This window comes from Syngnathus floridae, unplaced genomic scaffold (genome assembly GCF_059516105.1).
Source record: "Syngnathus floridae isolate MCC-2025c unplaced genomic scaffold, RoL_Sflo_1.0 HiC_scaffold_255, whole genome shotgun sequence".
Taxonomy (NCBI): domain Eukaryota; kingdom Metazoa; phylum Chordata; class Actinopteri; order Syngnathiformes; family Syngnathidae; genus Syngnathus; species Syngnathus floridae.
Window position 1 is genome coordinate 20,001 of NW_028284229.1, and position 13,020 is coordinate 33,020.

The following is a 13,020-nucleotide window of genomic DNA, read 5'->3' on the forward strand; positions in this document are numbered from 1 at the left end:
TTTTCTCCAGCGGCGGGCCCTTGGCTGAAACTTTCTCCGGGCCGCGCAACACGCACTTTCCGCCGGACGCCGGTCCCAAAGCGCCACCCCGGACCACCACAAGGCAACAGCCACCATCCCCAAGCGCCACCCCCGACCGAAACAAGTCGACGGCCACCAGGCGACCACCACCACCATCCCCAAGCGCCACCCCCGACCGCCACCAGGCGACAGCCACCATCCCCAAGCGCCACCCCCGACCGCCACCAGGCGACAGCCACCATCCCCAAGCGCCACCCCCGACCGCCACAAGGCGACCGCCACCATCCCCAAGCGCCACCCCCCGACCGCCACCCCCCGACCGCCACAAGGCGACCGCCACCATCCCCAAGCGCCACCCCCCGACCGCCACCCCCCGACCGCCACAAGGCGACCGCCACAAGGCGACCGCCACCATCCCCAAGCGCCACCCCCCGACCGCCACCCCCCGACCGCCACAAGGCGACCGCCACAAGGCGACCGCCACAAGGCGACCGCCACCATCCCCAAGCGCCACCCCCCGACCGCCACCCCCCGACCGCCACAAGGCGACCGCCACAAGGCGACCGCCACAAGGCGACCGCCACAAGGCGACCGCCACCATCCCCAAGCGCCACCCCCCGACCGCCACCCCCCGACCGCCACAAGGCGACCGCCACAAGGCGACCGCCACCATCCCCAAGCGCCACCCCCCGACCGCCACCCCCCGACCGCCACAAGGCGACCGCCACCATCCCCAAGCGCCACCCCCCGACCGCCACCCCCCGACCGCCACCAGCCGACTGCCACCAGCCGACCGCCACCAGCCGACCGCCACCAGCCGTTCGCGGTGTGCGCCTCCGGCGCCACCGGTCCCAAGCACCATCCCCAAGCACCATCCCCGACCGCCACCCCCCGACCGCCACCCCCCGACCGCCACAAGGCGACCGCCACCAGCCGACCGCCACCAGCCGACCGCCACCAGCCGACCGCCACCAGCCGTTCGCGGTGTGCGCCTCCGGCGCCACCGGTCCCCAAGCACCATCCCCAAGCACCATCCCCGACCGCCACCCCCCGACCGCCACCCCCCGACCGCCACCCAGCGACCGCCACCCGCCGTTCGCGGTGTGCGCCGTTATCCGCCTCTCGGTGGTCCTTGCCGGGCGTGGGTCGGCGTCCGCTGTCGGTAGGTGACGGGACCATTATTGGCCCGCGGACCAGCCGGCGGGGCTCTCTTGAGAGTTTACCCGCCTTCGCTGGTTCCCTGGTCGGCCACGAGTAGCGAGAATTCGGCCTCTTCGCCCGGAGCGCGGAGCGACTTTTGCGAAAATGCACTAAGTGCCAAAGCCCATTCATTTACAACGGCGTGTCCGCCAGAGGGCGCATTTCCCGCCGCGGACCGGCCGGCGGGGCTCGTCGGAGAGCGTATCCGCCTCTCGGTGGTTCTTACCGGGCGTGGGACGGCGTCCGCTGTGGGTACGTTACGGGACCACGTTCGGCCCGCGGACCAGCCGGCGGGGCTCTCTTGAAAGCTTACCCGCCTTCGCTGGTTCCCCGGTCGGCCGCGAGTGGCGAGAATTCGGCCTCTTCACCTGGAGCGCGGAGCGACTTTTGCGAAAATTTTTCTAAGTGCCAAGGGCTCTCGCGCCGCGATGCGTCCGCCTCTGCTGGTTCCCTGGTCGGCCACGAGTGGCGAGAATTCGGCCTCTTCACCTGGAGCGCGGAGCGACTTTTGCCAATTTTTTTCTAAGTGCCAAGGGCTCTTGCGCCGCGATGCGTCCGCCTCTGCTGGTTCCCCGGTCGGCCGCGAGTGGCGAGAATTCGGCCTCTTCACCCGGAGCGACTTTTGCCAATTTTTTTCTAAGTGCCAAGGGCTCTCGCGCCGCGATGCGTCCGCCTCTGCTGGTTCCCCGGTCGGCCGCGAGTGGCGAGAATTCGGCCTCTTCACCTGGAGCACGGAGCAACTTTTGCCAAATTTTTTCTAAGTGCCAAGGGCTCTCGCGCCGCGATGCGTCCGCCTCTGCTGGTTCCCCGGTCGGCCGCGAGTGGCGAGAATTCGGCCTCTTCACCCGGAGCCCGGGCCGACTCCCGCCGATACGATCACATCATGATCCAATAGCGAGTGTCGTATAACTATAACATGATGTACAAAATAAATATATAAATATTAACATCCCCTATAAACATTAAATATATAAATATTAACATCACCTATAAACATTAAACATATAAATATTAACATCGCCTATAAACATGATGAATACAGTGTTTATAACCGAATGCTCATTTTGTATTATTTGGCTTTAAATGCGATCATATGTAGTATATATCATGTATTTATCCACGAACCGTTAAAGAGATGTCAAGTCAGGCTACCTTAAGAGAGTCATAGTTACTCCCGCCGTTTACCCGCCTCTGTGCGAGAGGCGGTGTAATTTCTCTCCGTGTCCGCTGGAGGGAGGTATTTCCCCGTTACGACCTCCGGGAAGATCACCGGGACGCGGAGAACGCTTAGCCGGGGCGCTGGAAGCCTCGTTCGGCTTATAAAGTGAGGAGGAAAGCACTCGGGGAACCGGCTGGGGGTGCTGGGGAAGTTCAGCGGGCCGCGTAAAACGCTTAGCCGGGGCTCTGGAAGCCTCGTTCGGCTTAAAGAGTGAGGAGGAATGCATCATGAGAACCGGCTGGAGGTGCTTTGGAAGCTCGGCGGGCCGCGTAAAACGCTTAGCCGGGGCTCTGGAAGCCTCCTCGGGGGTCAAGAGTTAGGAGGAAAGCCCCATGAGAACCGGCTGGAGGTGCTCCGGAAGCTCAGCGGGCCGCGTAAAACGCTTAGCCGGGGTGCTGGAAGTCTCCTCGGGCGTCAAGAGTGAGGAGGAAAGCACTCGGGGAACCGGCTGGGGGTGCTGGGGAAGTTCAGCGGGCCGCGTAAAACGCTTAGCCGGGGCTCTGGAAGCCTCGTTCGGCTTAAACAGTGAGGATGGGAGCACCCGGAGAACCGGCTGGAGGTGCTCTGGAAGTCCAGCGGGCCGCGTAAAACGCTTAGCCGGGGCTCTGGAAGCCTCGTTCGGCTTAAACAGTGAGGATGGGAGCACCCGGAGAACCGGCTGGAGGTGCTGTGGAAGTCCAGCGGGCCGCGTAAAACGCTTAGCCGGGGCCCTGGAAGCCTCGTTCGGCTTAAACAGTGAGGAGGAAAGCACTCGGGGAACCGGCTGGAGGTGCTGTGGAGGCTCGGCGGGCCGCGTAAAACGCTTAGCCGGGGCTCTGGAAGCCTCGTTCGGCTTAGAATGTGAGGAGGAATGCATCATGAGAACCGGCTGGAGGTGCTGTGGAAGCTCGGCGGGCCGCGTAAAACGCTTAGCCGGGGCGCTGGAAGCCTCGTTCGGCTTAGAAAGTGAGGAGGAATGCACCCGGGGAACCGGCTGGAGGTGCGGTGGAAGCTCAGCGGGCCGCGTAAAACGCTTAGCCGGGGCTCTGGAAGCCTCCTCGGGCGTCAAGAGTTAGGAGGAAAGCATCATGAGAACCGGCTGGAGGTGCGGTGGAAGCTCAGCGGGCCGCGTAAAACGCTTAGCCGAGGCTCTGGAAGCCTCCTCGGGCGTCAAGAGTTAGGAGGAAAGCCTCATGGGAACCGGCTGGAGGTGCGGTGGAAGCTCAGCGGGCCGCGTAAAACGCTTAGCCGGGGTGCTGGAAGTCTCCTCGGGGGTCAAGGGTTAGTAGAAAAAGCACCCCCGAGAACCGGCCGGGTCCTCCACGAACCGTGAAAAAGATGTCGAGTGCCGCTACCTTAAGAGAGTCATAGTTACTCCCGCCGTTTGGCCGAAGGTGTATTTACTCGCCGTGTCCGCTGGAGGGAGGTATTTCCCCGCTCCAACGTCAACGGCGGCTTCCGAACGTCTCCCCGAGCGCTCGGAAGTCCGCGCGGGGGGGAGAAGCGGGCCGTGCGAGGTTCCGGGTGGAGCTGGACCGTCACCGGGTCCGCTCGTCGTGCGCGCCGGCCGCTGGAAGTCGAATAAAGCTCCGCGATCTCATCCGCGGTGCTTGTAAACAGCCGATCCGCTGGGCTGGAGCTATTTTGGGCCACTTGGCGCGCGCACGGTCTCCCGGATGGTGCCGGGTGGAGTGCGTGAGCGCACCGGCCGCTGGAAGTCGCATAAAGCTCCGCGATCTCATCCGCGGAGCTTGTAAAGTGCAGATCCGGTCGGCTAGGAGCTATTTTGGGCCACTTGGCGCGTGCGCACGGCCTCCCGGAGGTGCCGGGTGGAGTGCGCGAGCGCACCGGCCGCTGGAAGTCGGATGAAGCTCCGCGATCTCATCCGCGGAGCTTGTAAAGTGCAGATCCGGTCGGCTAGGAGCTATTTTCGGCCACTTGCGCATGCGCACGGCCTCCCGGAGGTCCCGGGCGGCGTGCGTAAGCCCACCGGCCGCTGGAAGTCGAATAATGCTCCGCGATCTCATCCGCGGTGCTCACAAACAGCCGATCCGGTCGGCTAGGAGCTATTTTCGGCCACTTGCGCATGCGCACGGCCTCCCGGAGGTTCCGGGCGGCGTGCGTAAGCGCACGGGCCGCTGGAAGTCGAATAATGCTCCGCGATCTCATCCGCGGTGCTTACAACTAGCCGATCCGGTCGGCCTGGAGCTATTTTCGGCCACTTGGCCCGCGCGCACGGCCTCCCGGCTGTCCCGGTGGTCCCGGTCGCCTCCGCGGACGGTTAAAAAAAATCTCAAGTGAGCCTACCTTAAGAGAGTGATTGTTACTCCCGCATTTTGGCTACTCAAAGTGCCATCAGACGCGCAGCAACGCGAGTGTGCGCTAAGTGCGAGAGCTGGCGTATTTACCCGCCGTGTCCGCTAGAGGGAGGTAATTCCCCGTTACAAGCTCCGGGAAGATCAGCGGGACGCGGAGAACGCTTAGCCGGGGTGCTGGAAGCCTCGTTCGGCTTAGAAAGTGAGGCGGAAAGCACTCGGGGAACCGGCTGGAGGTGCTCTGGAAGTTCAGCGGGCCGCGCAAAACGCTTAGCCGGGGCTGTGGAAGCCTCCTTCGGCTTAGAAAATGAGGCGGAAAGCCTCATGAGAACCGGCTGGAGGTGCGGTGGGAGCTCAGCGGGCCGCGTAAAACGCTTAGCCGAGGCTCTGGAAGCCTCCTCGGGCGTCAAGAGTGAGGAGGAAAGCACCCGGAGAATGACATTTTGATATGATTTGACTATAAATGCGATCATATGTAGTATATATCATATATTTATCCACGAACCGTTCAAAAAAATCTCAAGTGAGCCTACCTTAAGAGAGTGACAGTTACTCCCGCCGTTTGGCCGCTCAGAGTGCCACCAGACGCGCAGCAACGCGAGTGTGCGCTAAGTGCGAGAGGTGGCGTATTTACCCGCCGTGTCCGCTGGAGGGAGGTAATTCCCCGTTACAAGCTCCGGGAAGATCAGCGGGACGCGGAGAACGCTTAGCCGGGGCTCTGGAAGCCTCGTTCGGCTTATAAAGTGAGGAGGAAAGCACCCGGGGAACCGGCTGGAGGTGCTGTGGAAGTTCAGCGGGCCGCGTAAAACGCTTAGCCGGGGCTCTGGAAGCCTCGTTCGGCTTAAACAGTGAGGAGGAAAGCAGCCGTGGAACCGGCTGGAAGTGCTGTGGAGGCTCGGCGGGCCGCGTAAAATGCTTAACCGGGGCTCTGGAAGCCTCGTTCGGCTTAAGAAGCGAGGAGGAATGCACCATGAAGACCGGCTGGAGGTCTTCTGGAAGCACAGCGGGCCGTGTAAGACGCTTAGCCGGGGTGCTGGAAGCCTGGCCCGGCTGGGAGAGTGAGGAGGAAAGCACCATGAGGACCGTCTGGAGGTCTTCTGGAAGCACAGCGGGCCGTGGAGAACGCTTAGCCGGGGTGCTGGAAGCCTGGGCCAGCTGGGAGAGTGAGGAGGAAAGCACCATGAGGACCGTCTGGAGGTCTTCTGGAAGCACAGCGGGCCGTGGAGAACGCTTAGCCGAGGTGCTGGAAGTCGAGTAAGGCTCTGCCATCTCGTCCAAGGTGCTTATAAAGTGCATGTCCGCTCGGCTGGAGGTATTTCCGGCCACCCGGCGCGTGTGCACGGTCTCTGGGTGGCTCCGGGCCGGCTAGAATTCCGGGCCGCGACTGCCAACTCGCGGGACCCTAAATGGCCCGCGGACCAGCCGGCGGGACCTCGGTGACCACCCATCCGCCTCGCGGTGGTCCCCGGCCGGCTAGAATTCCGGACCGCGATCGCTAACTCGCGGGACCCTAAATGGCCCGCGGACCAGCCGGCGGGACGTCGGTGACCACCCATCCGCCTCGCGGTGGTCCCCGGCCGGCTAGAATTCCGGACCGCGATCGGTAACTCGCGGGACCCTAAATGGCCCGCGGACCAGCCGGCGGGACCTCGGTGACCACCCATCCGCCTCGCGGTGGTCCCCGGCCGGCTAGAATTCCGGACCGCGATCGGTACCTCGCGGGACCCTAAATGGCCCGCGGACCAGCCGGCGGGACGTCGGTGACCACCCATCCGCCTCGCGGTGGTCCCCGGCCGGGTAGAATTCCGGACCGCGATCGGTACCTCGCGGGACCCTAAATGGCCCGCGGACCAGCCGGCGGGACCTCGGTGACCACCCATCCGCCTCGCGGTGGTCCCCGGCCGGCTAGAATTCCGGACCGCGATCGGTACCTCGCGGGACCCTAAATGGCCCGCGGACCAGCCGGCGGGACCTCGGTGAAGACCCATCCGCCTCGCGGTGGTCCCCGGCCGGCTAGAATTCCGGGCCGCGATCGGTACCGCGCGGGACCCTAAATGGCCCGCGGACCAGCCGGCGGGACCTCGGTGACCACCCATCCGCCTTCGCTGGTTCCCAAGTCGGCTAGAATTCCGGACCGCGATCGCTAACTCGCGGGACCCTAAATGGCCCGCGGACCAGCCGGCGGGACGTCGGTGACCACCCATCCGCCTCTCGGTGGTCCCCGGCCGGCTAGAATTCCGGACCGCGATCGGTAACTCGCGGGACCCTAAATGGCCCGCGGACCAGCCGGCGGGACCTCGGTGACCACCCATCCGCCTCGCGGTGGTCCCTGGCCGGCTAGAATTCCGGACCGCGATCGGTAACTCGCGGGACCCTAAATGGCCCGCGGACCAGCCGGCGGGACCTCGGTGACCACCCATCCGCCTTCGCTGGTTCCCAAGTCGGCTAGAATTCCGGACCGCGATCGCTAACTTGCGGGACCCTAAATGGCCCGCGGACCAGCCGGCGGGACCCACTTGACTTCCTATCCGCCTTCGCTGGTTCCCAAGTCGGCTAGAATTCCGGACCGCGATCGCTAACTCGCGGGACCCTAAATGGCCCGCGGACCATCCGGCGGGACCTCGGTGACCACCCATCCGCCTTCGCTGGTTCCCAAGTCGGCTAGAATTCCGGACCGCGATCGCTAACTCGCGGGACCCTAAATGGCCCGCGGACCAGCCGGCGGGACCTCGGTGACCACCCATCCGCCTCGCGGTGGTCCCTGGCCGGCTAGAATTCCGGACCGCGATCGGTAACTCGCGGGACCCTAAATGGCCCGCGGACCAGCCGGCGGGACCTCGGTGACCACCCATCCGCCTTCGCTGGTTCCCAAGTCGGCTAGAATTCCGGACCGCGATCGCTAACTTGCGGGACCCTAAATGGCCCGCGGACCAGCCGGCGGGACCCACTTGACTTCCTATCCGCCTTCGCTGGTTCCCAAGTCGGCTAGAATTCCGGACCGCGATCGCTAACTCGCGGGACCCTAAATGGCCCGCGGACCATCCGGCGGGACCTCGGTGACCACCCATCCGCCTTCGCTGGTTCCCAAGTCGGCTAGAATTCCGGACCGCGATCGCTAACTCGCGGGACCCTAAATGGCCCGCGGACCAGCCGGCGGGACCTCGGTGACCACCCATCCGCCTCGCGGTGGTCCCTGGCCGGCTAGAATTCCGGACCGCGATCGGTAACTCGCGGGACCCTAAATGGCCCGCGGACCAGCCGGCGGGACCTCGGTGACCACCCATCCGCCTTCGCTGGTTCCCAAGTCGGCTAGAATTCCGGACCGCGATCGCTAACTTGCGGGACCCTAAATGGCCCGCGGACCAGCCGGCGGGACCCACTTGACTTCCTATCCGCCTTCGCTGGTTCCCAAGTCGGCTAGAATTCCGGACCGCGATCGCTAACTCGCGGGACCCTAAATGGCCCGCGGACCAGCCGGCGGGACCTCGGTGACCACCCATCCGCCTTCGCTGGTTCCCAAGTCGGCTAGAATTCCGGACCGCGATCGCTAACTCGCGGGACCGCAATTGGCCCGCGGACCAGCCGGCGGGACGCGCTTGACTTCCTATCCGCCTTCGCTGGTTCCCAAGTCGGCCACAAATTACGATTATTCGGCCTCTCGCTCTGGAAGTGCCATCGGCACTTGCTCGGAAAAGTGTCCGCCTCTTCTGGTTCCCTAGGTCGGCCGCCAAATGCGAAAAATCGGCCTCTACCCCGTTTGGGTACCAGGGGTAGGGTGCAGTACCAACTTTGGTCTTCAGGTGCGCCAGAGCGCGATGGTTGGTCCCACTAGTCAGCGTACTCATCGACGGTTTACTCCCCTTTCGCAAAATATAGTGGGCACGTATGTGCAGGACTGTTTATTTTTATTTTGAAAAATTTTCTAAGTGCCAGCGGACGCTGGCACACGACGTGTCCGAGCCACGATGGTGCCCAGGCCGGACAGCGACGGCGAAAAAGCCCATTCTGGAAGTTTCGAATATGCCAACGGCAAAAGCGGCGTGATGTGTCCGCCTCGGCTGGTTCTCCGGCCGGCCAGAAAAAGTGAAAATTCGGCCTCTCGCTCTGGAGGTCCGACGAACTTTGGCGAATATTTTCTAAGTGCCAACGGGTGTTACACCGTAATGTGTCCGACGCGGCTGGTTCCTCCGGTCGGCCAGAAAAAGTGAAAATTCGGCCTCTTCGCCTGGAAGTCCGGCCGACTTGGGCGAATATTTTCTAAGTGCCAACGGGTGTTGCGCCGAAATGTGTCCGACTCGGCTGGTTCCCCGAGTCGGCCCGAACGAGCGAAAATTCGGCCTCTTCGCCTGGAAGTCCGACGAACTTTGGCGAATATTTTCTAAGTGCCAACGGGTGTTCGGCCGTAATGTGTCCGACTCGGCTGGTTCCCCGAGTCGGCCCGAACGAGCGAAAATTCGGCCTCTTCGCCTGGAGGTCCAACGAACTTTGGCGAATATTTTCTAAGTGCCAACGGGTGTTACACCGTAATGTGTCCGACTCGGCTGGTTCCCCGAGTCGGTCAGAAAAAGTGAAAATTCAGGCTCTTCGCCTGGAAGTCCGGCCGACTTTGGCGAATATTTTCTAAGTGCCAACGGGTTTTCGGCCGTAATGTGTCCGACTCGGCTGGTTCCCCGAGTCGGCCCGAACGAGCGAAAATTCAGCCTCTTCGCCTGGAAGTCCGGCCGACTTTGGCGAATATTTTCTAAGTGCCAACGGGTGTTCGGCCGTAACGTGTCCGACTCGGCTGGTTCCCCGAGTCGGCCCGAACGAGTGAAAATTCGGCCTCTTGCTCTGGAAGTCCTGCCAATTTGAGCGAATATTTTCTAAGTGCCATCGGGTCTTGCCCGGAAAAGTGTCCGACTCGGCTGGTTCCCTAGTTCGGCCACATAATGTGAAAATTCGGCCTCTTGCTCTGGAAGTCCTGCCAACTTGAGCGAATATTTTCTAAGTGCCATCGGGTCTTGCCCGGAAAAGTGTCCGACTCGGCTGGTTCCCCGAGTCGGCCCGAACGAGCGAAAATTCGGCCTCTTGCTCTGGAAGTCCTGCCAACTTGAGCGAATATTTTCTAAGTGCCATCGGGTCTTGCCCGGAAAAGTGTCCGACTCGGCTGGTTCCCCGAGTCGGCCCGAACGAGCGAAAATTCGGCCTCTTGCTCTGGAAGTCCTGCCAACTTGAGCGAATATTTTCTAAGTGCCATCGGGTCTTGCCCGGAAAAGTGTCCGACTCGGCTGGTTCCCCGAGTCGGCCACGGAATGTGAAAATTCGGCCTCTTGCTCTGGAAGTCCTGCCAACTTGAGCGAATATTTTCTAAGTGCCATCGGGTCTTGCCCGGAAAAGTGTCCGACTCGGCTGGTTCCCCGAGTCGGCCCGAACGAGCGAAAATTCGGCCTCTTGCTCTGGAAGTCCTGCCAACTTGAGCGAATATTTTCTAAGTGCCATCGGGTCTTGCCCGGAAAAGTGTCCGACTCGGCTGGTTCCCTAGTTCGGCCACATAATGTGAAAATTCGGCCTCTTGCTCTGGAAGTCCTGCCAACTTGAGCGAATATTTTCTAAGTGCCATCGGGTCTTGCCCGGAAAAGTGTCCGACTCGTCTGGTTCCCCGAGTCGGCCCGAACGAGCGAAAATTCGGCCTCTTGCTCTGGAAGTCCTGCCAACTTGAGCGAATATTTTCTAAGTGCCATCGGGTCTTGCCCGGAAAAGTGTCCGACTCGGCTGGTTCCCCGAGTCGGCCACGGAATGTGAAAATTCGGCCTCTTGCTCTGGAAGTCCTGCCAACTTGAGCGAATATTTTCTAAGTGCCATCGGGTCTTGCCCGGAAAAGTGTCCGACTCGGCTGGTTCCCCGAGTCGGCCCGAACGAGCGAAAATTCGGCCTCTTGCTCTGGAAGTCCTGCCAACTTGAGCGAATATTTTCTAAGTGCCATCGGGTCTTGCCCGGAAAAGTGTCCGACTCGGCTGGTTCCCTAGTTCGGCCACATAATGTGAAAATTCGGCCTCTTGCTCTGGAAGTCCTGCCAACTTGAGCGAATATTTTCTAAGTGCCATCGGGTCTTGCCCGGAAAAGTGTCCGACTCGTCTGGTTCCCCGAGTCGGCCCGAACGAGCGAAAATTCGGCCTCTTGCTCTGGAAGTCCTGCCAACTTGAGCGAATATTTTCTAAGTGCCATCGGGTCTTGCCCGGAAAAGTGTCCGACTCGGCTGGTTCCCCGAGTCGGCCACGGAATGTGAAAATTCGGCCTCTCGCTCTGGAAGTCCTGCCAACTTGAGCGAATATTTTCTAAGTGCCATCGGGTCTTGCCCGGAAAAGTGTCCGACTCGGCTGGTTCCCCGAGTCGGCCCGAACGAGCGAAAATTCGGCCTCTCGCTCTGGAAGTCCTGCCAACTTGAGCGAATATTTTCTAAGTGCCATCGGGTCTCTCCCGGAAAAGTGTCCGACTCGTCCGGTTCCCTAGTTCGGCCACATAATGTGAAAATTCGGCCTCTTGCTCTGGAAGTCCTGCCAACTTGAGCGAAAATTTTCTAAGTGCCATCGGGTCTCTCCCGGAAAAGTGTCCGACTCGTCCGGTTCCCTAGTTCGGCCACATAATGTGAAAATTCGGCCTCTTGCTCTGGAAGTCCTGCCAACTTGAGCGAATATTTTCCAAGTGCCATCGGGTCTCTCCCGGAAAAGTGTCCGCCTCGTCCGGTTCCCTAGTTCGGCCACGGAATGTGAAAATTCGGCCTCTCTGAGGTACCAGGGGTACGCATTTAGGTACCAGGGGTAGTCGCTGAGGTACCAGGGGTATGCATTTAGGTACCAGGGGAGACCACTACGGTCTGTTGGTCCCCCTAGTTAGTGTACTCATCGGTTTACTCCCCTTTCGCAAAATATAGTCGGCACGTATGTGCAGGACTGTTTATTTTTATTTTGAAAAATGTTCTAAGTGCCAACGGAAGCTGGCACACGAACTGTCCGAGCCACGATGGTGCCCAGGCCGGACAGCGACGGCGAAAAAGCCGATGTGTGTTTGATGGAAGTTTCGAATATTTTCAAAGTGCCAACGGCACTTGCGGGGTGATGTGTCCGCCTCGTCTGGTTCCCCAGGTCGGCCAGAAAAAGTGAAAATTCGGCCTCTTCTCCTGGAAGTCCGGCCAAGTTTGGCGAATATTTTCAAAGTGCCAACGGCACTTGCGGGGTGATGTGTCCGCCTCGTCTGGTTCCCCAGGTCGGCCAGAACAAGTGAAAATTCGGCCTCTTCTCCTGGAAGTCCGGCCAAGTTTGGCGAATATTTTCAAAGTGCCAACGGCACTTGCGGGGTGATGTGTCCGCCTCGTCTGGTTCCCCAGGTCGGCCAGAACAAGTGAAAATTCGGCCTCTTCTCCTGGAAGTCCGGCCAAGTTTGGCGAATATTTTCAAAGTGCCAACGGCACTTGCGGGGTGATGTGTCCGCCTCGTCTGGTTCCCCATAACGGCCAGAACAAGTGAAAATTCGGCCTCTTCTCCTGGAAGTCTGGCCAAGTTTGGCGAATATTTTCAAAGTGCCAACGGCACTTGCGGGGTGATGTGTCCGCCTCGTCTGGTTCCCCATAACGGCCAGAACAAGTGAAAATTCGGCCTCTTCTCCTGGAAGTCTGGCCAAGTTTGGCGAATATTTTCAAAGTGCCAACGGCACTTGCGGGGTGATGTGTCCGCCTCGTCTGGTTCCCCATAACGGCCAGAACAAGTGAAAATTCGGCCTCTTCTCCTGGAAGTCTGGCCAAGTTTGGCGAATATTTTCTAAGTGCCAACGACTCAACCAGCGTAAAGTGTCCGCCTCGGCTGGTTCCCCACAACGGCCAGAACAAGTGAAAATTCGGCCTCTTCTCCTGGAAGTCTGGCCAAGTTTGGCGAATATTTTCTAAGTGCCAACGACTCAACCAGCGTAAAGTGTCCGCCTCGGCTGGTTCCCCAGGTCGGCCACCAAAAGTGAAAATTCGGCCTCTTCTCCTGGAAGTCTGGCCAAGTTTGGCAAATATTTTCTAAGTGCCAACGACTCGACCAGCGTAAAGTGTCCGCCTCGGCTGGTTCCCCATAACGGCCACCAAAAGTGAAAATTCGGCCTCTTCTCCTGGAAGTCAAGCCAAGTTTGGCAAATATTTTCTAAGTGCCAACGACTCAACAGCCGTAAAGTGTCCGCCTCGGCTGGTTCCCCAGGTCGGCCACCAAAAGTGAAAATTCGGCCTCTTCTCCTGGAAGTCTGGCCAAGTTTGGCGAATATTTTCTAAGTGCC